We start from the raw sequence: 25,618 nt of genomic DNA on the forward strand, positions 1-25,618 counted from the left end.
AGGATCTGGTGTTGTCGATGCAGCAGCTGGGGTTGCTGCTGTGGTATGGGTTCAGTCCCTGGCCTGGAAACGTCCACGTGCTACAGGCGTGGCCAAACATAAATAAATAAATAAATACAGCCCCATTGCATCAAAGTTTTCAACAAGAAATTTTTGGATCACAAAAAATTTTTTAAGCCTTGAGTGAACACTCTGCTTATTTCAAGCGGTTTCTGAAACAGTACAACTGGAGACATCTGTAACACTCGGATACTTAATTGTTACATTGATATTGTGATGATGACAGTTTAATTGTGGCAATGGTGATGACAGTTAACCTGTGGCAGCTGCAAAAAGGGGTTGCCCATAATGTAAGTTATTTGCCATGATTTCCCACTGAGATATGCTCTAACCACCCTATTTAAATTGCATCCTGTGTCTTCCAGTCCAAACTCCCTTATTTTGTTCTATTTTTTTCCATAGCACTTATCTTCTAACAGATTACATCACTTACTTATTTTACTTATTTATTACGTTTTTATTGTCTGTTATTTCTTCCCATCCTGCCTGTTCTGGAGTGTCTTATTCAATGATTCACAACCCCAGCATCTAAGAATAATACCTGGTACCTAGAAGCAGCTCCCTAAATATTTGTTGAAAGATTAGATGAAATGCCAAGCTTAGTCACTGACACATGATGGCATTTGTTTCCTTCCTCTCTGATGGCCTACAGGATCTGAGTTTTGTGATTCAGGAACCTGAAATGAAAGTGCAGGATATTAGAGGGCCATAGCCTCTGCTCCTGTGTGATTCTTGGCAGTACAAAATTGTACAGAACCTGGGCTGCTCCCCTTGGACCTGGTGTGAGTAACTTAGTGCTCCTAGCATGGCCTGGCTTTGGCAGTGGCCAGTCCCCTTGGACTCTCTTTGGCAGAGATCTGAGCTGTGCATTTGGTGGGATCTTGGTATTGGATGAAGAGCAGCAGGGCTTGGATCTCACTCAGTCCCTTGAAACAGGGGCTATGTCCTATAATGGGATTAGTAAATAAAGGTGGCTATATCCTGCCATGCAATGAGGACCATCTCTCTGTGTTGTAACAGAGAAATGCCAGGGATATATCAAAGGAAAAAGGCAGGATGCAGAAAGTGTGCATAGTTCACTATCTTTTGTGTAAGAAAAGAGGAGACCAGGAAAAAAATAAAAAAATATATAATACGTATGTAAAATATATGTATACATTATATATAATATGTATATATACTTGAATATACAAATATTCACATTTCTTTTGTTGCATACACAATCCTGGAAGGGTAAACAAAGAGAAAACCTAATAAAATGACTACCTAGGAGCAGGTAGAGAAGAGGTTGAGCGGTTAGAGGGTATGAGAGTGAGACCCATGTTCTAGCAGGTGCTGTGGGAGATGAAGGGCAGAGGAAGCGGGTCTGGGGAGGACTAGCCCATCTGTCTGAGGAGGTTATGCTGAGCTGATTCTGAGGCTGGGCCTACAGGGGGGAAGGTGGTGTCTAGATGGAGGTGGGAGAAGATAGGCATTTTCAGAGATGAGAGACACCTTGGTAGATTGGGAGCCTCAGAGTAATTCCACTTGATTGGAGGTCAGAGTGTGTTTTTGTTGTTGTTGTTATTGTTGTTGTTTTGCTTTTCAGGCCCACACCTGCAGCATATGGAGGTTCCCTGGCTAGGGGTTGAATCGGAACTACAGCCACTGGCCTATGCCACAGCCACAGCAATGTAGGATCCAAGCTGTGTCTGTGACCTGCACCACAGCTCACAGCAACGCTGGATGCTTAATCCACTGAACAAGGTCAGGGAATGAACCTGTGTCCTCATGGATCCTAGTTGGGTTCGTTAACCGCTGAGCCACGAAGGGAACTCCCAGATTGCGTTTTTAATTAAGGGGTAGGGATAGGGATTGGGGATAGGGTGGCTGGGAGTGGCAAGAGCTGAGGATGTAGAAAAGTCAGGACACTGGTGATAGAGAACCATGTGTCTCAAGGTACGGACCTCGGATGTTATCTTTCGAGTAGCCCTTTGTAAGCTGGGGTCTGCTGTAATGAGATTGGTGCTCTGTGTGTGTGTAACTGTGTCCTTAATGGTGGGAATATCAGTTGGGAGGCCCTTGTACTTGTTGGGCGAGAGGTGCTGAGGGTCTAGAATGGAGAAGCAGCACCGTAGCCCAAGTTAAAGGCTGGTGTTGGAATGCCTGAGTGTGCATCTTGGCTCCTGACTTCCTTGCTAGCTGTGTGGCCTTGGGCAGGCTTACCTAACCTCCTGCTCTTTCCTTTCTTCAGGTGTAAAATGGGGCTGCTAGCGTAAATGTGATAATACTTGTCAAAGTGCTAACCTCAGGCACTGGAAGGACACTGTGGGAGAGGGATGCTCAGGGGACATGCTCCTGTGGATAGGAACCAGTCCTGCCTGGGGACCATCACAATCCACATCAAATCTGTGATTGGTTAAAAGGAGGAAAGGGGGAGTTTCTGTTGTGGCTCAGTGGCAACGAATCCAACTAGTATCCACGAGGCCATGGGTTCCATCCCTGGCCCCCCTCAGTGGGTTGGTGATCCGATGTTGCCATGAGCTGTGGTATAGGTCCCAGACACAGTTGGGATGCTGGGTTGCTGTGGCGTAGGCCGGCAGCTGCAGCTTTGATTCAACCCCTAGCCTGGGAACTTCCAATGCCACACCTGCAGCCCTAAAAAGCAAAAAAACCCCAAAAAAACCCAAAACAAAACCCACCAAAAAAGGGAAGGAGGGTGATCTCTAGATATAGCTATGGGATGATCTCCAGGGTGTGTCGTTAAGTGAAAAAAAGCAAGGTGCGGAAATAATAGATAGCATGTTACCTTTTATCTGAGAAATACATACATTACTTGCCTGTATTTAAAAGAAATGAGGGTTCCCATCATGGTGCAGTGGAAACAAATCCGACTAGGAACCATGAGGTTTCGGGTTTGATCCCTGGCCTTGCTCAGTGGGTTAAGGATCTGGCATTGCTGTGACCTGTGGTGTAGGTCACAGAGGAGGCTCGGATCTGATGTTGCTGTGGCTCTGGAGTAGGCTGGTGGCAACAGCTCCAATTAGACCCCTAGCCTGGGAACCTCCATATGCTGTAGGTGCAGCCCTAAAAAGCAAAAAAAAAAAAAAAAAAAGAAAAGAAAAAGAAAAGAGATGGAGGAGTAAACCAGTAAAATTTATTGGTACTGACTGGCTTTATAGGGAGGGAGGAAATGGATGGATGGGTCAGGGTCTAAAAATACCTTTTAGAAGGTATTTTGGGAGTTCTCTTGTGGTGCGGCAGGTTGAAGGGACAGCATTGTTGCTGCTATGGTGTGGGTTTGATCCCTGGCCTAGGAACTTCTGCATGCAGTGGGTGTGGCCAAAAAAATTAAGTCCAGGAAGGATGTATATTGTTGTTTTTTTGTTTTTGTTTTTTTTTTTTGTCTTTTTGCTATTTCTTGGGCCGCTCCTGCGGCATATGGAGGTTCCCAGGCTAGGGGTCTAATCGGAGCTGTAGCCACTGGCCTACGCCAGAGCCACAGCAACTCGGGATCCGAGCTGTGTCTGCAACCTACACCACAGCTCACAGCAATGTCGGATTGTTAACCCACTGAGCAAGGGCAGGGACCAAACCCGCAACCTCATGGTTCCTAGTCGGATTCGTTAACCACTGTGCCATGATGGGAACTCCCAGGATGTATATTGTTTTGTAGATTTGACTCTGGAACCCTATAGATGTTTTCCTTTTCATTAAAGAAAATTTAATTAAAATAAAAAAATAATCTTCTAAATCCAGATTAAAATGAAACAAATGTATGTATCAAGTTGGTGGCTTAATCACACAGAGAATTATTTCACATAACTTTATTTTATTTTATTTTGCCTTTTTGCTATTTCTTGGGCCACTCCCTCGGCATATGGAGGTTCCCATGCTAGGGGTCGAATCGGAGCTGTACCCGCCGGCCTACGCCAGAGCCACAGCAACGCAGGATCCGAGCCGCGTCTGCAACCTACACTGCAGCTCACGGCAACGCCGGATCGTTAACCCACTGAGCAAGGGCAGGGACCGAACCCGCAACCTCGTGGTTCCTAGTCAGATTCATTAACCACTGCGCCACGACGGGAACTCCCCTCACATAACTTTAAAACGCAGTAACCTGATTATATATCCCATGGAATATATCTTAAGGTCAAAACAAATTCCAAATAAATCTTAAGCTGTTTTCAGTAATATTGTTAGTAATAATATTGGTATTACTATTCTGAATCGATTTTATATTTATATATATATAAATCGATTCAGAATATGTATAGTAATGCTATACTATATATAATATGCTATACTAATATATATACTATATATAATATAGTGCACTATATATAGTAATTATGTTCAAAATAATCAGAAAGCAATATTTTTAGTATGATAGGAAAAAGGTAGCCATTTTATAATCAAAGGTGTTAAGTAAAAATCCTGTAATCCTAAATTCGAATTGAAAATACCAGTATGAACTCCTGATATATTTTCTTTTTAACACATGAAAAAGTATTTCCTAACTTTGTCCATTTAAAAAACCTAGAAATAACAACCAACTCAGTAGCAATAAGCACCTATCACATACAGACTGTAGCCTCTAAATACAATATCCCACCAACAGGGACAAAGAATCCGTAGAAGAATGGCTGATTCTAGGTGCGGGACAGGAAATGTACAAAATGTATTGGCATATCTTATATCAGAAAACAAAGCTATCCGAATTCCCGTTGTGGCGCAGCGGAAATGAATCTGACGAGGAGCCATGAGGTTTCAGGTTTGATCCCTTGCCTTGCTCAGTGGGTTAAGGATCTGGCCTTGTTGTGAGCTGTGGTGTGGGTCACAGATGCGGCTCGGATCCCACGTTGCTGTGGCTGTGGTGTAGGCCAGCAGCTGCAGTTCCAGTTCAACTCCTGGGAACCTGCATATGCCGAGGGTACAGCCCTAAAAAGCAAAAAAAAAAAAAAAAAAGGAAAGCAAAAAAAAAAGCTATCAAAGACCACTTGTGTTGTGTCAAAAGGACTTCGAAGCCAAGTTGAAGGGCCTCTTGGTGCCAAAATATGGAATAATTTGAGCATTAAAAAGAATAACTGTAGCAGACTCACATATATCAAATATGTTCCAATGTGTAAAATCCATGAGTTAAAAATCCAGTGGTTTCCACTGGAAGAAGTTGTGGAACTAACTCATTCTGAACACTAGCCAAGAAAGGGAAGGGATCAGACATTCATTCTGTCCTTTCTTCTTGGTTACCTTAGGGTGGCCAAATTGTGGCTGAGGAAAAGTTCTTTTTTTGTAGAAGAATTCTAGCCAGTAAATACAGAACCAAGTTATAGAATTGAAACATCATCATTTGGCAACCGCTAGTGAAATAATGAATTTAGACAATGTGGTCATTAAATGGCTTAGGGGAAGCTGATGGGGAAACTTTATAATGGATGGATCAGACTGATGACATTCAAAACCACACTCTTACTGTCACAAAGAAGAAAGACTTCCAGACATCATGTGCCTACTGATGCAGTAGGAAGTACACAGCACCATCAAAAATAGAACCTGAATCTGTGCTAGGCTTGAGATCTAACTACCAGTTTATAGAAAATATGGGGGACAGAGGAGCATGTCAAAACAACACCATGGAGGTTAAAATCCAGCAGTTAAAGTGTGAGACATTCTTTAGTTCAAAAGACATGTTTTCTACAACAATTTAACCAAAGAATAAGAAGTTATCCATGCATTAAAAGAGACCAAAAATACTTATCAGCAAAATGCAGTCTGTAATCTTTGGATCTTAAACAAATCAACTATTAAAAAAACAATCTATGCCTCAGGTCGTGAATACCTAACATGTAGTAGGCATTAAATATTTTAAAAATTGCTATGGTAGGGAAACATAAGCTAGAAAGTGAACATTCAGAAGTAGTTAGGACAAGCTTCTATGGAAGCTACTCATTAGGCTTGATTAATTAAAAGCCCTTATTTTTTTTACACATTATAGAATTGGCTTAGATTGCTACAGTTTTTCACTTTGGTGCTTGCTCTGAGGTAGAAATTAAGTCTTTCCATGTGTAATATACCCAAAACAAAACAAAAATTATGAAATTACTTTGGACATTTGAACACAGTGGATATTGAGGCTAAAGGATTAATTATTTATGGTTGTGATAATGATACTGAAATTATGTTAAAACTGAAACATTATATTTTAAGGCTGGGTACTAAGGACTTTATAGATGAAATTGGCTATGTCTGGAATTGGCTTCAAAATAGTAATGTGGAGGGTGAGAATGGATAGGGGTACAGAGTAATAAACAAGACTGACCAAAAGTTAGTTACTGTTGGAATTTTCATTGTGGCTCAGTGGTAATGAACCTGACTAGTACCCAAGAGGATGCAGGTTCGATCTGTGGCTTTGCTCAGTGGGTTAAGGATCCTGCATTGCTATGGCTGTGGTGTAGGCTGGCAGCTGCAGATCTGATTCGACCCCTAGCCTGGGAACTTCCTTGTGCTGCAGATTTGGCCCTACAAAGAAAAAAAAAAATTTAGTACTTGTTGTAGCTGGGTGATGGATGGGTACATGGGGTACATGAGATTTCATTATATTGTTCTCTTTACCTTTGTATAGTTAGAAAATGTCCAAAATAAATGTGTGGGGGGGGGAAAGCCACCAGTTCAGTTAGCTGGCTAATTCTGATTTCTGCTGGTCCTAAACTTAATTTGGGGTTGTGGCGTATACCCTTGTTGAAGTCACTTGGCTAGCAATAAGAAAGGCTGAGGTGTGAACTCATTTCTGTCTGGCCGCAAAGCTCAAGGCTTTTCCATTTTCCCCTGTATATCATGCCCGTTTATGGCATTGTTTACAGTGAGGGTTTATAGGGTTTTACAAGTGGTCGTAATATAAACATGGAAAAATGAGGCAAAAGCAAAAACAAGGACCAAAAATAAAATCAGTACCAAAACATCAGAATTGTCTTCCTTTGAGGGAGGGAATCTCCCTGAGTGCAAGGCAAGAAGGTGGAAAAAGACTGCGTACCTTCCACCTGGACTTTGTTGGGCCTTTTCTGTTGTACCACCCGGGGTTAGGGTTGAGAGAGACCTGGTTAAAGCATGGCCCATCCCTTCCTAGCTATGTGACCTTACTGTTCTGTGCCTCAGTTTCTTCAGCCAACCTCATCTGGTTGTTGGGAGGATCATGTGGGTTGGTAAGGCCTCAGATGTTTACTTCAAAAAGAGAGCAGAAGCACAGCTCACCGAGATCCTAAGAATCCCTAAGCTGGACTGGGGATTATGTGTTTGGAAATGCCTTGTAACCTGGACCCTCACCCCTGGCCCAGCTCTTGCACTTTCTCCAGAACCTGGGGCAGCCTTGCTCAAGTTTGGAATGATCCTTTTCGCCTGGGTGAGGAGGCTCAGTGCTCTATGGGTCACATTTGATTTTGTTACATGGGCAGCTGGAGAAGACCCCTCTTAGATGGGTCCATAGAAAAATCTAGCTGGATAGCTGGAGGCCAGTTTTAACTTCTCCATCTTTGAGACTGGAAGGAAAAGGTGACATCGCTTGTCCTTTCTGAAGGAAGCACCACATTTTCTCTCTGATCTATCCTGTGTACCTCCTACAACCAAGAGCATTCGCCAGGAACTCTTAAAGGGCTCCTGAAAAGATCCTCATTGCCAGGATGGAGCCCTGTGTTGTGACATTCAAGTGAGAAACGAGGGGCGGGCTGTGGTTGTAGGACTCTTGGTTGAGTCACTTGGTCACCTGGGAAGGGTCCAGGAGCCATACCTGTGGCTTTGATCTACTGTGGCCTCTGATCCCTGGGTGTCTGGCTCACTTTCCCCCATTGCATATGACCTGCCCACTTGCGGGGGGCCTGGGTGTGAGGGAGCTGCTGGCCTAGGGAGGCTCAGCCAGAGGGAGCCCTGATTTACGAACTGTCCAGATTTAACCAAGGCTACAGCACTTTTATTAATAGAACATGCTGCATTTCCTTTTTATAAAAATATGAAGATCGCTGCCCTCAGTAAAATGCCTGGTGACTTTCTGTCTTTAGGGCATGTTCATCACCAGGCTAAAATTAAAAGTGAAGTCAGGCCCTACTTGAGCCTATTTTTAACCGAGTTTAGCATATGAATGTGAACGTGAAGTCTTTCTTTAGATCTCCCTTAACTCAATTACTTACTTATGCCAAGCATCCCGCTAGGAATTTCTGAGCTGTGGCTGGATCTACCTACAGTAGGAGGCCCAGAGGGAAGTTAGGGACACCTCTCTTATCCCAGGCTATCTGAGTTTGCCTGCTTTTGCTCATCCCAACTCCATAGGAGGTTATTCTGGAAGGTTAAGGTGGAGCTAGTCATTATATTGAAAAACAAATAAATGAAACAAAGGGAAACAATCCACCAGCCAACCTATGGCTGTTCTGTGCTGCTTAGATATCACGTAGCCCCTAATTGGTATATATTTTTCTAGGGCCTCCAATTTAGAAGTTTCCACTTGGGTGGAAGGAGGGACACTGTCATTCAAGCAAAAAGTGCGAAGAGCCTTGGCATACCTCGGAGACTTGGGACGACAGGTGGAGAGAGGCAGAGGGGGAAAAAAAACTTAACAAGTGTCATTCCTGTCCAGAGTTCCTGATGAGTGATGAGAGTGTTAGGGAAAACTTTTAGAAACCCTCTTAAATTCCCTCTTTGAAATCTTTTTAATGTCTGCTCTTTGAGGACTGGAAAGGGAGGGGAGGGCAGAGGGCAGAGTTGATCCTAACTCTTAAGATTCCTTTGGCCTAAAGTTTCACTTGAAGGCAGGGACTGACAAAGGCTCTTTTTTTGGTCTTTTGTCTATTTTAGGGCTGTACCCGTGGCATATGAAGGTTCCCAGGCTAGGGATCTAATTGGAGCTACAGCTGCCAGCCTACATCACAGCCACAGCAATGCGGGATCCAAGCTGCATCTGTGACCTACACCACAGCTCATGGCAAAGCCAGATCCTTAACCCACTGAGCAAGGACAGGGATCGACCCCGCAACCTAATGGTTCCTGGTTGGATTTGTTCCCACTGCGCCACAATGGGAACTCCAAAGGCTCTTTTTTTGAACTTCTTCCTAGGCCAGTTCTCTGTGGACCTTTTTTTTGGGGGAAAAAAAAAAAAGCCTGTTTTTCATAATGGATTCTGGCCCTCGTTTTGTTCTTTGGAAAAGTTATTATTATTTTTTTTAATGGTGATTTTATGGGAAAAAAATATTGACAGTTTGTTCAAGTTGTGTCATTACTCTTTGCTCTTTTACATGAATATGTATTCCACTCCTGTGTCCTGAACCCCTTTGAAGGCATCATTTTTAAGCAGAGGAAAAATTTCCTTTTTCTTCTTCTTCTTTTTTTTTTTTTGGTATGGCAGCAAAGCCATTATTGAGGATAAGCGGAAGATTAATTTAAAATTCCAGTTACTTTTGCTAATCTGATGATGGTGAGATTGTTTATGGCTAGAGAACTTTGAAAATGTTTCCAGAGTCTGAGAGGGGAGTTTGGTGTGTGTGTGTGTGTGTGTGTGTGTGGTGTGTTGTGGGTGAGTGTGTGGTCATTTTGCTTTCAGGGACTGGGAAAGATATTTGAACAATGAGGTCCTTCCATATATTTTTTTGCATTTTCTGTTCAAAGCAATCAATGAAATATGATGTATTCATAGGCCACGATTATCTGTCAGAAAAAAATCTCTTATGGGTTTTTTTTTGTTTGCAGTTCAGCACACAATTTGTGTGCTTTAATGATCTTTTCAGTAAAATTTTGGATTAAATTACAGCACTTTTAGGCTCAGAAGTTTGTTTTCAGTTCTGAAAACCTTGCACCTTCCCTCAGTTGCAGTAAATTTTAAGGGACAGGCTTTCCCAGCCAGACTGATATTTTTGAATCTGTCCATTTTAGTGAAGGAACATAGGGGCAGGGGTGGGAAAAAGGTACACACTCCTGAAGTCCTTAAGCGCAGTGACTGAAAGATGTTCCTTGGTCTGGATAAGACAGTTGCTTGGGACTTGGTGAAGGCACAAACCCCTCGTAAACACTAATTCAAAATCCTATGCCACCCTTTGAAACCATTCAATTTCACACCACTCACTTGTTCCAGATATTTTTTGTCTTATTTTGACTTTGACTCAACTTTATTCCTTAGTGAATTTAATGATTCATCCTTTGAAACCTTTCAGTGTTACTTTGATTGTTCTTGCTGAGAGCATTTTGTCTTTTTTTCCCCCTTGCCTCAACTGGACCCCTTAGAGAATCTAAGGATTTCACCTCTTAGTGTTTCAGGATGGGTCCAGGAAATGGTCAAGACTATGCTTATCTCTTTCCCAGGGACAGTTGGGTGGTGCCTGGCACAGATAGGTAAGGAGGTGAGGAATATGGCATATTCTGAAACTGTGAGGTGAGATCCGAGTTGAAATTTCTCACGACTGGACTGTGTTTCTTTAGATGGAGGGCTTGTATGTGAAAAGCCTCTGGCCTTAGCCTTTGCTTCTTTCGCAGTTATCATGATTTGTAGCATGGAGGCTAGGCCTGGAATCCCCTCAGTGTTGTTGTCTCAGCTGGAGTTCCCTAGCACAGCGGCTGAGAGCCTGTGCTAATTCCAGCTGCAAGCAGGATCCTCCTTCCCTGGCAAGGGGGAGCTGCTCAGGGAACATTTAAATGCAATAGAACCATCCCTTTGCAAGTTTCCTCCTGAATGCTCCTGGCTTGTGCAAATCTGGCTTATTCTCATAAGTACTGTTAAGACATACTTCCCTTTCTCCAGAGTTTGTTTATAACAGCTCTCCTGTAACAATATAAAGGGAAATTTTTGAAAGAAAACAATAATTCCCAGTGATCTCTTTGTCAGACTCACTTATTTGCCTGTCTTGACTTCATTCCTTTAACTTTTGGTCATGTGCATATATTTTGAAATATTACATGCCACTTTATAGTGTTTTTTTTCTACTTAATATATTGTAAAAATGTTTTTTTTTGCAGCTGCATCATCTTCATAATTTAATTTTCCATGACTGCTTGTTATTCCACTGAGCTGATCTACCAAAATGTATCTCATTATTCACCAGCTGAGAGAAAATTATGTTTTCAGGTTTTCATTCTTAATACTATAGTAATGGATATCTTCATGCATGGAGCTTTGGAATATTTCCCAGGAATGGAATTACCAGGTCAAAGGGTATGAATATTTTTATTGCTCTGGATATATTTGCCATATTGCTTTACAATAAAGTTATACCAGTTTACACAGCAGTAACTTATGAGGGTGTGAATTGCACTATGAAACTCATGATTTTCATGAGAGGATAAGAGAACCATTTTGCCTGGGGAGGAATCCCAGCTTTGCCATTTGCTACTTACCAGCTGTGTGTCCTTTGGCAAGTTATTAACCTCTCTGTGCCTCAGTTACATCCTCTGTATAACCATGTATGAGGATAACCATAGTACCTACCTCATGGGGTTATTACCAGGAATGAGTTAATAATTGTATAGTGCCTAGAAGAGAGTATGCAAATATTATGCACTGTATGTTAAACACATCTCTCTTGTTCAAGATCTTAAAAAAATTTAATAAAGGGACACTTTTTTTGGTAATGTTTTACATGCTTATTAACGGTATTTCCAAGTATCCCCCCCATCTCTTTTTTGGAAAAGGTAGATTTTATAATGTTAATTTACAGAACAAACCTGTTCTGCTGGGGTTATTCACATTATTTAAGAATCCTTAAGCTTTTGAAACAGAGAGCCTGTATCTTCGGGTTCCTATCTGAAGGTCAGGTGTCTGCTGGCCGGAGAGGTGCTGAGGCTGACAATCAGCCACTCATCTCTGAGGAACTGGAATGCTTAAATACCCCCTCCCTCCCCCTCAGCCGCTGCCCCCACTTACGTCGCGCTGGGGGTGGGAGGGGTGGGCAAACTTGTGGGGTATTTTAGGGCCTGTATTAGGGGATCTTCTTTCTCTCTTGTGGGATGGCTGTTAATATAGAATCCGGGTTTGGGAGTCCGAGATTGCTTTTACCTGGCAGAATGCGGGGGACCCTTCTCGCTGCCTCCGCCGCGGTTTCCCGGCGCACGTGGAGCGGGTATTTCGGCGCCCGGGGGCGCTGCGGGTGCGGTCGGTGGTGAGGCTTCAGCCGGATCCAGGGTCGGTAGGGTCGGAGGGCGGGAGAGGTGGCAGCACTTGCCACTCTATGGCTCGATCAACTTTCCTCTTCTTAATCCTGGTTTTTTTTCTGCTGAGCTCTCCGAATAATTCAATCCTTGTGTGTGTTTAAAAACTCTAGAAGCCTGAGAAATCTCCGCGAGCTGGTCGAAGGGGAGGCTTTCCGTGCGCGGTGTGTCCTCTGCGCCAGAACCCTGAGTCCTCGCTGCCCGAGACCGCTTCTCCTGGCTCGCGGCAGCCCTCCCTCGAACTCGCCGAGCTGTCGGGCGGGGGTCATCGGCCTTCGGGCTGTGCACTGGGCCCCTGGCATCTTCCCGGGAGAACGCGGGGAGGTCTGCGTGCACGCCCGCGCGGTTCACCAGCGCCTCCGAAGCTGCTCCATCCTTAGCCTCTGTCTCCAGCTTGGAGACCTTTCCAGGCCTGGGCTGGCATTGCGGCCCCGGACAGATGGTCTTTCCTCCTGGATTGGGAAAGCAGCGTCTTTCTTTTGGGGCTCCAGTGCCCCCAACATGCTGGGACGTACGATGGACCTGAACCTTACCAGCTTTTCAAATGGGACTTAACACGTGCTTATTATAGGACAGTAGAAAAGGAGGAAAAAATCCTTATGGGTCCACGCTCCAAAATCAACTGCTGTTTGGCATAGCCCCCATTGCCTTCTTTTTCTATCCATAAATTAGTTTTTTCCTTTTTTCTGGTTTTAATTATACTACAATGCTTAATTTTGAAGTCTGCTTTTTTTCACTTAACATTATTTTACAAACATGCATACTGGCTATGTAACATTCCCGGTTGGGGTTTTCTTATTTAAAAAAATATTCTGTGGAAATATATATATTTTTTTCTTTTTTTGCCATTTTCTTGGGCCGCTCCCGCGGCATATGGAGGTTTCCAGGCTAGGGGTCCAATCGGAGCTGTAGCCGCCAGCCTACACCAGAGCCACAGCAATTCAGGATTCCAGCTGCGTCTGCAACCTACACCACAGCTCACGGCCACGCCGGATTGTTAACCCACTGAACAAGGGCAGGGATCGAACCCACAACCTCATGGTTCCTAGTCGGATTTGTTAACCACTGCGCCACGCCGGGAACTCCTGTGGAAACATCTTTTTGCCTAAAGCTTTCTTCATATTAGGTTATAGTCTTATTACCGTAATTTTTTGGAGCAAAGTGTGGGGCTATCTTTAAGTCTGTGTGTGTGTGTGTGTGTGTTTCAAATGGCTTTCCAAAAAAGTTTGTACCAGTTTTTACTGCTGCTAGTTACGCCCACGTGTATGTTCTATGCCAGCCTCACTGGCACTGGCACTGGGTATTAGGAGAATCCTTGTCAGCTACTGAGGTCAAGGCCACCAGCGGCAGGAGTTGGAGGTACCGACTGCATAAGGTTACATCCTGTGACCTGCTTATTTCCAACTCCCTGCATTTTGAGGACATCAGCTTGTGTTGAACCTGAGGGAATGAGGTTTAGCTGTGGGTCAGGGATTGAGTTGGTTCAAGAGGTTTTCTTGAATTGATGTGTTTAAAATAGAGCGTTATCTGAAATTGTCATGGCTTGGTGAAGCAGGAGCTTGAGTCACATATAAAGGGAATATCATTTTTTATGTGTGATGCACCTTTTGGGGGTTGGCTTCCATTTTGAGCAGAATCAGTCCACAGTAGAGAAGCTTTCCCTGGGCAGTTTGAGGATGTGTCTTCTGGGGGCTAGGGGTGGACCTGGCATTGTTGCGTCCTCCACTGACCCCCCCACCCCTCCCCAACACACACTTAGCCCTGGACATTTATATTGCAATTATTCCTTAAGGTTGTTGCCTGGAGACAGAGGATCTCTCTTTAAGCATGCATGTCAGTCCTTTTATGGATGAGAAGGAAATCAGAAGTCACAGCCATTGGCCCGCAAATGTATTGGAAGGGCTGTGTTTTAATAGCAAGTGAACCATGTAGGATGCTATTCATGCGTGAGTTGTTCATGGTCAATTCTTCTTTTCTTTTCTTTTTTTTATGGCTACACCTGCAGGATATGGAAGTGCCTGGGCTAGGGGTCAAATTAGAGCTGCAGCTGCAGGCCAGTGCCATAGCCACAGCAACACTGGATCTGAGCTGCATCTTCAACCTGTGCTGCAGTTTGGAGCAATGCTAGATCCTTAACCCACTGATTGAGGCCAGGGACTGAACCTGCATCCTCATGGACACTATGTCAGATTCTTAATGTGCTGAGCCACAATACGAACTCTTCAATTCTTATTTTTTGTAAAATCCATGAGAAAACCTGTAATTGTATCATGAGTTCACATATGCTGTGCCTGGCTCTCATGTCCCTGGGGCTTTGCTTACAACCATGAGCTCTTAAATCCAAGGCTGCTGTATTTACCCTAGTGCTTTCAAATTAGAGCAGGGGTTCAATGCTCTTCAGTTTAAACGAGTTCTGAGTACCTTAGAGTTATACTCAATTCCCAACCCATGTCCAGGTGGCAGGCAGGCTTGAATTACTTAACTTGTACCTGGACATTTGTGTCATGACTACACAAGCTTGATAGTGTCTCCCAAGTGTTTGTGGATCACTTAGAAGCTCACTAGATTAGTACTGTTGAAGCTTTTAAATCCAAATAATTTTAATTGCATAAAGGAAGCCTGAGTATTAACAAGCTGATAGTACATGCAGGCCACTAAGACCAATACTGTTTAAGTCTTTGAGATCAAACATAGGATCTGGTATTTTTGAGGCTGTTGATGGACTATATTTAGACTTTCTTGAGTTCATTCTCCAGTTTTGGAGATAATTATCTCAAATAATTATGTTAAGTGTCTTAAAATAATTTAAGCCAGTAGTTTTAGGATCCCCCACCAGGGCATATTCCTGTCTCATGTGGCTGTGTGTGTGTTGTGTGTGTATACTAGCTCTGGGTCAGTGTTATAGAGCATATAGACGTATCTCACATACTGTTCTCAAGGAGCCTGCAACCAGGTCATGGGAATAAGTCAAACAAAGCTGAAGTCTTGAATGAATGTTTCAAGACAGGTTGTAATTCTATATTCATAGTGCATTGCTGATTGATGATGTTCTGAGTGCCAGTGTTAGGGGTGCAAATGGTCTGGAAGGAGAAGACGGGAGTGGGGGAGTGGGCTCAGTGTTTGGGGGAGACTTTCTGGAGGGCGAGGGATTTTGAGGGAAGGCCCTTGGGGGAATGAGCAGGTTTTGAATAGTGGAAGTGAAATTATTGAAGTTATACCCAGAGGAAATGATGGTGGAGTAAAGGAGATGAGAGCCTGGTTAGGAGAATAAGATTTTCCTTAATTGTGGTGGGTGAAAGGTTAGATGGGAGGAGTCTGAAGACAGGTAGAGAAACTATTAGCAGCAGCAAAAGTCTCAGCAGCTAGCCTTTATCCTGTGCATGGTTCTAAGGGCTTTTTTTCCCCTCTTTTTGTCGTCTTAATGCCACCCCCATGGCGTATGGAAGTTCCCAGGCTAGGGGTCTAATTGGAGCTGTAGCTGCCGGCCTACGCCACAGCCACAGCAATGCCAGATCCGAGTCACATCTGCGACCTACACCACAGCTCACGGCAACGCCGGATCCTTAACCCACTGAGCAAGGCCAGGGATCGAACCTTCAACCTCATGATTCCTAGTCAGATTCGTTTCCGCTGCACCATGACAGGAACTCCAGGTTCCAAGGGCTTTAACGTGTCATCTTATTTAATCCTCAGACAACCTTATGAAGCAATTAATAATATGTCTGCTTTACAGTAGAGGAACTGAGACATAAAGAAGTGAAATAACTTCCAGCTGGTATATGACAGAGTTGGGTTCAGGTGGACTGAATCAGGTAGCCTAATTTCAGAGCCTATGTTTCACGCAGTGTATTAGTATCTCTTAGTAATAATTGAGAGTTCTTGATGAGATTAACATGCTCCCCCCACCTTAGGTTTTTGTAAGATTCTAGCTTTACATGTCAGACAGGTCTGGGCTCACATTTTGGCTCTTCCACTTACTAGCAATATAACCTTGCAAGTTATTTCTCTGAACCTTGATTTAATCACCTATGAAAGAGGGATAATAATAATACTTACCTCGGCGTTGTTGGGAGGATTAAATGAGGTAATATACACAAATTACCTAGCAGAATGCCCAGCAGGGAGTAAGCGGGCAGGAAATGATAGCTACTGTGTGCTTATATTTCTTAGATTTACCTAGGGCTATGAGGAGTCCTCAGAGAAGGAGAAGGAATGAGGGTAAGACATGATTCAGGTAGAATTTATTTGCTATCACTTGCAGTAATAATTAGCCAACTCAGATACCGGATGCTGGATTCATTCTTCTAGAGCATTCCAGGAATGGACTGTAAATTCCAGATGTGGTTCTGCATTGCTCCATGAACTGATTGCATTTCTCTTTGTCCTCCCAAACTTGGAGGTAAAACCAGGACATTGCTGTTGTACTGAAATTTGGCACAGGGTGGTCTGGTGCCAGTTGTGCATTCCAGGGGCTGAAATTGGGATCTGCTGAAATTATTGGTGTTCCTGCTGTTTCCTGTTTCCTGATGGTGCTGACCAAAGATAATTGTCCTGCATCTTGTAAAGAACAATAGATATTTTAAAGTAGCATATTTAATTGTGTATAAGGTTTTTTTTTTTCCTTTTAGCTGTCTATAAGGTTGAGTGAGGAATGAAATAATTATAACTTAAGACAGAGACGTTTAAACAAAATACTTAAAAAAAAAACAGTAGAAGAAAAACCGTGCGCTAAGGTGAAATGCTGTTTAGAACTATCACTCTTGGAAGTTCCCCTTGTGGCTCAGTGGTAACTAGCCTGACTAGGAACCATGAGGATGCAAGTTCGATCCCTGGCCTTGCTCAGTAGGTTAAGGATCCGGTGTTACCGTGAATTGTGGTGTAGGTTACAGATGCAGCTCATATCTGGCATTGCTGTGGCTGTGGTGTAGACCAACGGTTGTAGCTCCGATTTGACCCCTATGCTGCAGGTGCTGCCTTAAAAAAACAACATCAACAAAAAAAACCAAGAGAAAGAAATATCACTCTTAAGAATTGATGGAGAAACAGCACTTTGTACTTGTCATGTCTAAGTGAGTCCCTGTGCATTTCTTTTTTCTTTCTTTTTTTTTTTTTTTTTCATTTTAGGGCTGCACCTGCAGCTTATGGAGGTTCCAAGGCTAGGGGTGTAATCAGAGCTACAGCTGCTAGGCTACACCACAGCCATTGCAACTTGAGATCCGAGCCACATCTGTGACCTACACCACAGTTCATGGCAACACTGGATCCTTAACCCACTGAGTGAGGCCAGGGATCAAACCCAAAACCTCATAGTTCCTAGTCAGATTTGTTTCTGCTGAGCCATGAAGGGAACTCCTCAGTGCCTGCACATTTCTTGCTGTTGACATGGTAGTTTTTCCTCAGGTGTTCTGTGGCAGTAGTTTTTCTTAACATTACTTCCTCCAAGAATTTGAAAAGCCGAAATGCAAGGGTCTACCAAAAAAAGAACGATTTCTAGTTCTTTGCTGATTTTCAGTCTCCTTAGTTGTAGCACATCTGTTTGCTCTTGTCTCTGTGTCCTTGGTATGATTCAGTTTGGCTTCTTTGGAACTACCAAATGTTCTTTGTTGCTCTTAATCCACCATTTGGTTTTGAAATTTGGGGATGTGAGAATATATAAAAGAAAATAAAGTTTAAAAATTATGTGATGTTTCAGGAGTTCCCTGGAAACCTAGTGGTTAAGGACTACAACAGGACATTGTCACTGCTGTAGCTCAGGTTCAATCCCTGGCTTGGGAACTTCCGTGTGCCATGGGCAAGGCCAACTAATATGCAGTGTTTCTGAAAATGTGAAAAATCTTTTAAAAATTCTACAGTGACTCTGGAATTTTAAGGTTTTTTTTTTTTTTTCCGTTTGTTTGTTTTGTTTGTTTGTTTTTTAAGGGCTGCACCTGTGGCACACGGAAGTTCCCAGGCTAGGGGCCGAATTGGAGCTGCAGCCACTGGCCTATGCCACAGCCACAGCAATGCTAGATCTGAGCTGCATCTGCGACCCACATCACAGCTCACAGCAACGCCGGATCCTTAACCCACCGATCGAACCCATGCCCCCATGGATACTAGTTGGGTTTGTTGCTACTGTGCCACCAGGGAACTCCCTGTGATTTTAAGTTTTCAAATAAGGCTAGACTCAGATTGCTGCTTGCTAGATCTATTTGGTGGAAAAACTGGAGTGTTGCCCATTATTTCATTTTCCAAAATTTCTGACTGCTGAGTTTTGAAACAGGGGGATTTTGATGGGCACATAGCTCATGTTGCTTGTCTTTGTGTAATGGATGACTGTCCAAAGGTAATGATGTCAACCTGGCTGGTAAAATAATGGGTTTCTGAATTCTTTCGCTTTAAGAAAAGGAGGTTCTGATCCTCCAGAACCTGCTGCTTCCCAGTCTGACCCAGGGGATGCTCCATTCCTAGTTCATTTAACTAAAAGAAATATTTATCAATCACCTACTATGTGCTAGGTACCGTCATAGGTCTGAGTCATGAACAGAACAGGTGCAGTCCTTGTGGGTGGAGATTACAGTCTAATGGAGAAAACAAATACAAACCAAAAATGTACATGTAACTGTAAAATCATAAATTGAGATAAATAATATGAAGGGATAGAAAGGAGTTCTTTCTACCCAAAGTGGGAAAATAGAGCTATGGGAATACTAAAAAGTTTATTCATATTGAAAACATTTCCTATAGGGGCTCCCTTGTGGAGCAATAGGTTAAGGATCCCATATTGTCACTGTAGCAGCTCGGGTCGCTTCTGTGGCTTGGGTTCAATCCCTGGCCTGAGATCCTCCACATGCTACAAGTGCAGCCAGAAAAAAGTTTCCCATAAAACTCTAAACAAAGAGCAAAGATTCAAAATGATTATGCAAAAAATGTGAGTGTCACAGTGTTTAAGTACATCAAGTTGCTCTTCATTGGCCACGAAGGTGTCACTATATGGAATTCTGTTTCAAGACACGTTTGAGCCCATGACCATGCCGACACTGTGAACGTGTAATTTGGTGCCTTTTAGTTAAAGCATCATCATACCTACTGCAATGTCACTGGAGAATGAACTCCCTGAGTCAGGGCTACCATGGAAAACTCATTGGGTGACTCCCCCTCATTATTTATTTCCGGTAAGATGCAGTTTGGTTATGGAATGCACCCTTCATCGTGCAAGGCCAGGGGAATGTGGGGGTCTACTCTCTATTTGCTGCCATCTCTCTCTCTCTCTTTTTTTTTTTTTTTGAACCCATGGCATTTGTAAGTTCCCAGACCAGGGATCAAACCCGAGCCACAGCTGTAACCAGAGCCACAGCAGTGACAAGGCCAGATCCCTAACCCACTGAGCCACAAGGGAACTCCCGCCATCTCCTTTGGTCAAGGAGCTCGGCTTCCCTAAGACTAGGAGGGTTGGAGTACAAAGGGGTTGAGCTTGATGACCTTAAAGAGTTTCTCCAGGTTCAAATTTCATTTTAGAAGAAATGGGCAGAAGGAGAATGCTTGGGGCAGAATCACTTCATAGTTAATCAAGATGTGACATTTTCATGGTCCTATGCAGTAGAGGGAGCCCTGGACCAGAAGTCTGAATGTTTCAGGCTCAACAATACCAGCAACTCCTGGAATGATTAGTGCATGCTCCTCCAGGCCCAGAGCACAGATGAGCTCAGGGTTGGCTACAGACCACGTCCAGAGACAAGAGCTATGGGAATACTAAAGTGGGTAAGCATGAGGGCTCCGGGTTCAAATCCAGAACATTGCACTAATGTGGACTTGGGTGGGAAACTTGGCCTTCTTGAGCCTGATTTTCACATCAATGAAATGCACCTTCCATTTCTCATCTGTAAATACTCTTCTCTTTCTTATAAATGTTTCTTTCCAGAAATGCCAATTATTGCTGTCATTTTTCTTATTAGTAATGATTATGTCTTCAGTTATTGTGGTTCTTCAGTGGGGCACGCCACATCACCCCCTTTTGTCTTGGTGTCCTGCCCGTGGTGCCTGCCCCATGGGGTTATTTGGAAAGTCAGATGAGACTGAACATGCTTTGTGAACCTGCACATCCCCTCTGAGGCCAGGCTGGGGAGGTAAAAGCTGAGGCTGGAGGTGTGGCAGGTCTGTCTGTCTGCAGCGTGGCCGTTTTCTGAGGGAGGGCTTGGCTGAGGCTGGCTGGTAGGCAGGTCTGTCTTCCTCCTCCCTGACAGACTGGGGCACATGCAGACACACTTCCCATCCAGACAGACAGGCCCAGCCCGCAGATGGCCACCGAGCCATTCACTTGGTGATTGTCATTCACAGCTCCTCCGTCTCCTGCCAGGGGCAGTCGGAGGGCACCTCCGTCTCAGTTTCATCCCTGGACTGCCCCTGCCCCTCTAGCCTCTTGCCTGAAGGTTCCAGAGAAGGGCATAGTAGGACGCACTGTTTTTAAATGACTTTAAAAACAATTTCATCGGCTGGATAGCAACAATACAATCCAGACACTGTGAGTGGTGGTGGCATTGGAGCCGGGCACCTGTTGTCACGCAGGCTGCCTGGGGGAGAGCAATTAGTATCTTTGGCGAAACCACTGGAATGTTCCTGGTGGGGGCGGAAGCTGGGGAGTGGGTGGTGGGTTTGCTTCTGGGGTGTGTTGCCTCCTTCCGAGCAGATGGGGCTGAAAGAATTTCCAGAGGGAGGAGGGAGGGCACCGCCTGGGGAAGGCCCAGAGGGCTGTTTTCCTGTCCAGATGGCCCATTCATAAAACGCCTCTTCTTCCTTCGCCACATGGCACTGCCGCAGGCCTGGTTTTCCCCACCTCTGGGTTCATTTCTCTCAAGGCGGGGGAGGAGGAACTCTGTCAGCTAAAGAGACGCTGGGAGCCTCACTCTCCCAGCTTCACTGGTTCACTCTCAGCGGGCGTGAGTGAGAGGTGACCTCCCCCTGCCGGGTCGAGGGCCTGGCCAGCTCCAGGACTGACACACAGTGCACCAGCCTGGGCTCCGAGACCCTGTCCCATGGTGCTTATCACAGCGACAGCTCACCCGGGACCTGGGGGTGGTGGGTGCTGCTTAGGGGTGACCTGATGGACCTCACCCGGTTTGTCTGCACCTTCCCCTTTGTCCAGCTTAGTCCACCCACGCGGGGGCTGATCAGTAAGCATGGGGAGATACAGGTGGTTCTTGAGGGTCCGTTTGTCCATCGGCTCCTTGCAGGCAAGAGCTGCACCTACCCTTTGCCTTCTTGTTCCTCCAGCATGCTCCCCCCAGCCCCGCCCCTGCACGCCTTGGCTTTTTTCTTCTTTCCACATCTTTCTTGTCCTCTCTGTCTCTGATTCTCTCTCTATGATGGTATAGTTATAGATGTGACTGGTTAAAATTCATGGAAAGTCCTGACTTCGTGGTCTGTTTCTGTCCGGGGACAGTTGCTTGATGAGAGAGAAGCAGAGGTATCTACCTTCATGCTCCTGGCTGACCCTGTCAGGATAAGCCCTTGAGTAAGTGAAGAAGGGACACCTCTGCCGAAGGCATTTCACTCCCCTGTCAGGGCTGCTCAGGGAGCAGCGACCGAACTGGCCCTGCAGCCTAGGAACACACTGCCTCCCTCTGCTGTCAGACCAGTGTCCTGCACCGAACCTCCTCGGGGGACTCTTCCTGACAGTCTGCCTGTCCAGCTACCTCTTGGGCTTTGACAGACGGCCTGGGAGAGGTTTGGACGTCTAAGTTCATCCTTTTATTAAGTACTTTTTATTTAAGTATAGATATCCTCAAGCTGTATTTTTGAAGTCAGTCTTGGTTAAAGCAGGTGACACTCTCTGCTAATCCTTCTCTGCCTTCCCGCTACTGGCATGAAGTATCAGTGACATTGGAATTATTTTCAGAGTTGCCTTTAAGCCCCGTAAAGACAAACTTTGGAAGGTGATGCTGGCCTAGAGACAGTTGTTGCTGCTCCCTCAGCCTCAGACCAGGCTGAGGAGTTCATCACAGTTCTTTCTTAACTTGTTATCTTGAAATAATTTTAGATTTACAGACAATTTGCAAAAATAGCAAATAGCACAGAGAATTCCTGTGTACTTTTCACCCAGCTTCCTCTAGTGTTAACTTCTTACATAAGCACAATTTATCAAAACTGAGAAAGGAATATCGGTAATTTGAAACTGAATTATAGGTTTGTTTGTTTGTTTGTTTTTGGATTTTAGCAACCTTTCCATGAATGTTCCTTTCTTTTCTTTTTTGTCTTTTTTTTTTTTTTTTTAAAGGCCACAGCTGTGACTTATACCACAGCTCAGGCAACACCAGATCCTTAACCCACTGAGTGAGGCCAGGGATCAAACCTGCATCCTCATGGGTACCAGTCATATTCATTTCTGCTGAGCCATGATGGGAACTCCTCTATGAACATTATTTTCTATTCCAGGATACCATTTTTAGGGTCCCACGTGGCATTTAGTTGTGATGTCTCTGTAATCTACTCCAGTGTGTGACATCCTTACTCAGGCCTTGCCTTTCATGACATCAACATTTTTTCTTTTTGTCCACACCTACAGCTTGCAGAAATTGCTGGGCCAGGGATCGAACCCAAACCACAGCAGTGACCTGAGCCGCAGGAATGGCCATGCTGAATCCTTAACCTGCTGAGTTCCATGGCATCGCCATCATGACCTCAACATTTTTGAAGTGTCAGTTATTTTTTATTTATTTTTTTATTTTGTCTTTTTGCCATTTCTTGGGCCGCTCCCGTGGCATATGGAGGTTCCTAGGCTAGGGGTCTAATCGGAGCTGTAGTCACCGGCCTACGCCAGAGCCACAGCAACGCGGGATCCGAGCCGCGTCTGCAACCTACACCACAGCTCACGGCAACGCCGGATCGTTAACCCACTGAGCAAGGGCAGGGACCGAACCCGCAAGCTCATGGTTCCTAGTCGGATTTGTTAACCACTGCGCCACGACGGGAACTCCTCAGTTATTTTTTAAAACCAAGGATCAGCCAACATTTTCTGTCAAGGATCAGATAGTAAATGTTTTTGGCTTTGTAGGTAGTATAGTCTCTGTTGTAAATCCTCAGCTTTACAGTTGTAACCCCAAAGCAGCCTTAGAGAATGTGTAAATGAATGAGCTTGACTGTGGTCTGGTGTAACTTCATTTATAAAAATAGGCAAAAGTCTAGATCTGCCCTCAGGTTGAAGTTTACTTGAGTTTGATGTGTTATCGTGATCAGATTGAGATTGTGCATTTTTAGGAGTTCCCATCGAGGCTCACTGGGTTAAGGACTTGACGTAGTCTTCATGAGGATGTGTGTTTGATCCCTGGCCTCGCTCAGTGGGTTAAGGATCTGGCATTGCCACAAGCTGCAGCATAGGTCACAGGTGTGGCTCGGATCCAGTATTGCTGTGGCTGTAATGGAGAGCTCAGATGTAGCTCCTATTTTGATCCCTATCCTGGGAACTTCCATATGGTGCAGATGTGACCCTAAAAAGACACACACACACACACACACACACACACACACACACACACACACACACACACACAATGAATATATTGAGTCACCTTTGTAAAATAGGAGAAGCTCGGTGTTCCCGTTTTGGCACGGCGGAAATAAAATAGGAGAAACTCCTTATTTTTCCCTGTTAAAAATTTTTATTCCTTTAGTAACTATATGAAAGATTAGGTGAATGGCGGTGAGGGTGGCTCTTCCATTTTTGTTGGTCCTGTAGATTTACTTGGTGCTCTTTGGTCACCGATGATGGAAGAAAGAAAGAAAAATCAAGGCATATCCTGTGACTAGGAACAGGGTTCTATTTCTCACTTTGAAAGGTTTTTTTTAGCTAATTAATTTTGGACAAAGTGAGTAAATTAACTCAGATTTTAAAGAAATTCACAGAAGGGATGCTTCTACTGTATCAGTTTTTTGTTTTTGTTTTTTAACTCAGAAAGGAAAGAATTTCTATTTGCTCAAGACATTGTTGGAGCCATGGAAAGGAAATAAATTTGGGAGATTCTGATCTTGTCCTGGACAGAAATCACTAAAAGACAGAGCCTCAGAAACTGCAGCTTAATTCCTATCTTCTTTAGAGTAGAAAGTTGTATGCTCCAGAGCCCTGGGGAAGTTCAGACAGGTTCCTGCTCGTACTGAGAAAATGCATACAAAATTCTGGCATGCTCTTTCTCCCTAAGTTGTTCATTCTGCCTGATTATAGGATTGGATAAAAAGCCAAGATATTACGGCTGTAAAAAAGTTTACAAAAGGGAATCATTTTTCATCATGTGTTCTTATCACTGTCTGTGAGGGAACCTAATAGTCACAGAGGTGAGCTGGATGTAGACCTCTTGAAGCTTAGGGCCACTGAAACAATCACTCCCCCCCAAATAATATGAGGGAGACAGTAGACTTATGGTGACGTCTATGAATCTTGGGAAGTGAATAGATTCACAGACTCTCTAGCGCGGGTTTCTGGATCTGCCTCTCAGTCTGTGATGAAGTACAGACTAGGTCTGCTCTTTTTAAAATGAGGTGATTGGATCAGCAGATTTGGGAAAGATGTTGTGTGGGCCACTCCTGGCCTTTCTGGGGTTTGGGATAACAGTGGAAGCTCAGCACTTTTGCATGCGACCTTATGGATTCATTGTCCTCTTGTCCTTGGCGGGCCTGTCAAAGAGAAGTTATTTCAAAAGCCTATCGCTGATTGTACATTTCATTCCATCAAGCGCTCAGTGCATTTCGCGTAACTGCTGGAGGCGGCTGAGATAAGAGTGGAAAAGTGCCTTGTGCCCTTCTGAGCGGTGGGTGATCTATTTTCGACTTGGAGTCTGGTGACAAACCTGTCTTCTGTCAGGTCAAACTCGCAGGGACTTTCTTGTTTTCTGTTCTTCTGTTGACAGCTGTGTCCGTGTGCAGAATGGTCATAGGGTAGCTGGCTGATAGCACTGGCATTTGAACACCTAGATAGTAAGGGGTGATGGAATGTATCTTTCTTTTCTATTTTGGTTAGCAAGTCTCCAGTCATCCACGGTGACAGTGGAGACATGAGGGGAGCCCTCCGGGAGGGTGGGCAGGAAAAGACATCCCCCTTCTGGTTTTTTCTAAACCCGAGAGAGATGTTTCTATCACTGGTGGATTTAGTGCCTTGAAAGGGAATGGCTGGAAGGAAAATGGAAAAGATTGGATTTGAGGTAGCCTTGGGTAGTGGGGAGAGGGGATAGAGATGGGATGAAAGTGATGAAAGAGGCAGTTTTTTTTTTGTTCTTTTTTTCCGCATGCTGTGTAAAACAAATGAAAACTCATGCACTAAAAATGGCATTTTTAGAATACTTTTACATAACGTAAGATTTTGTTTTAAAAACAATGGTGCAGGCTGACATGATGGGAACACTTTTATTTATTTATTTATTTACTTACTTACTTATTTCAT

At 44.2% G+C, this 25,618-nt stretch overlaps 1 protein-coding gene and 1 long non-coding RNA gene across 3 annotated transcripts in view; both read left to right on the forward strand.

Moving 5' to 3' along the window:
• The window catches only part of RBM20 (RNA binding motif protein 20), a 206,754-nt gene that overhangs the window by 18,018 nt on the left and 163,118 nt on the right, over positions 1-25,618 (forward strand). The gene's annotated exons all lie outside the window — the stretch shown is intronic.
• Positions 12,020-12,927, forward strand: LOC125116068 (uncharacterized). The gene is made up of 2 exons (XR_007132245.1): positions 12,020-12,187; positions 12,327-12,927. It is a non-coding gene; the product is annotated as an uncharacterized LOC125116068 (long non-coding RNA).

The sequence above is a fragment of the Phacochoerus africanus genome, chromosome 15, assembly GCF_016906955.1.
Source record: "Phacochoerus africanus isolate WHEZ1 chromosome 15, ROS_Pafr_v1, whole genome shotgun sequence".
Taxonomy (NCBI): Eukaryota; Metazoa; Chordata; class Mammalia; order Artiodactyla; family Suidae; genus Phacochoerus; species Phacochoerus africanus.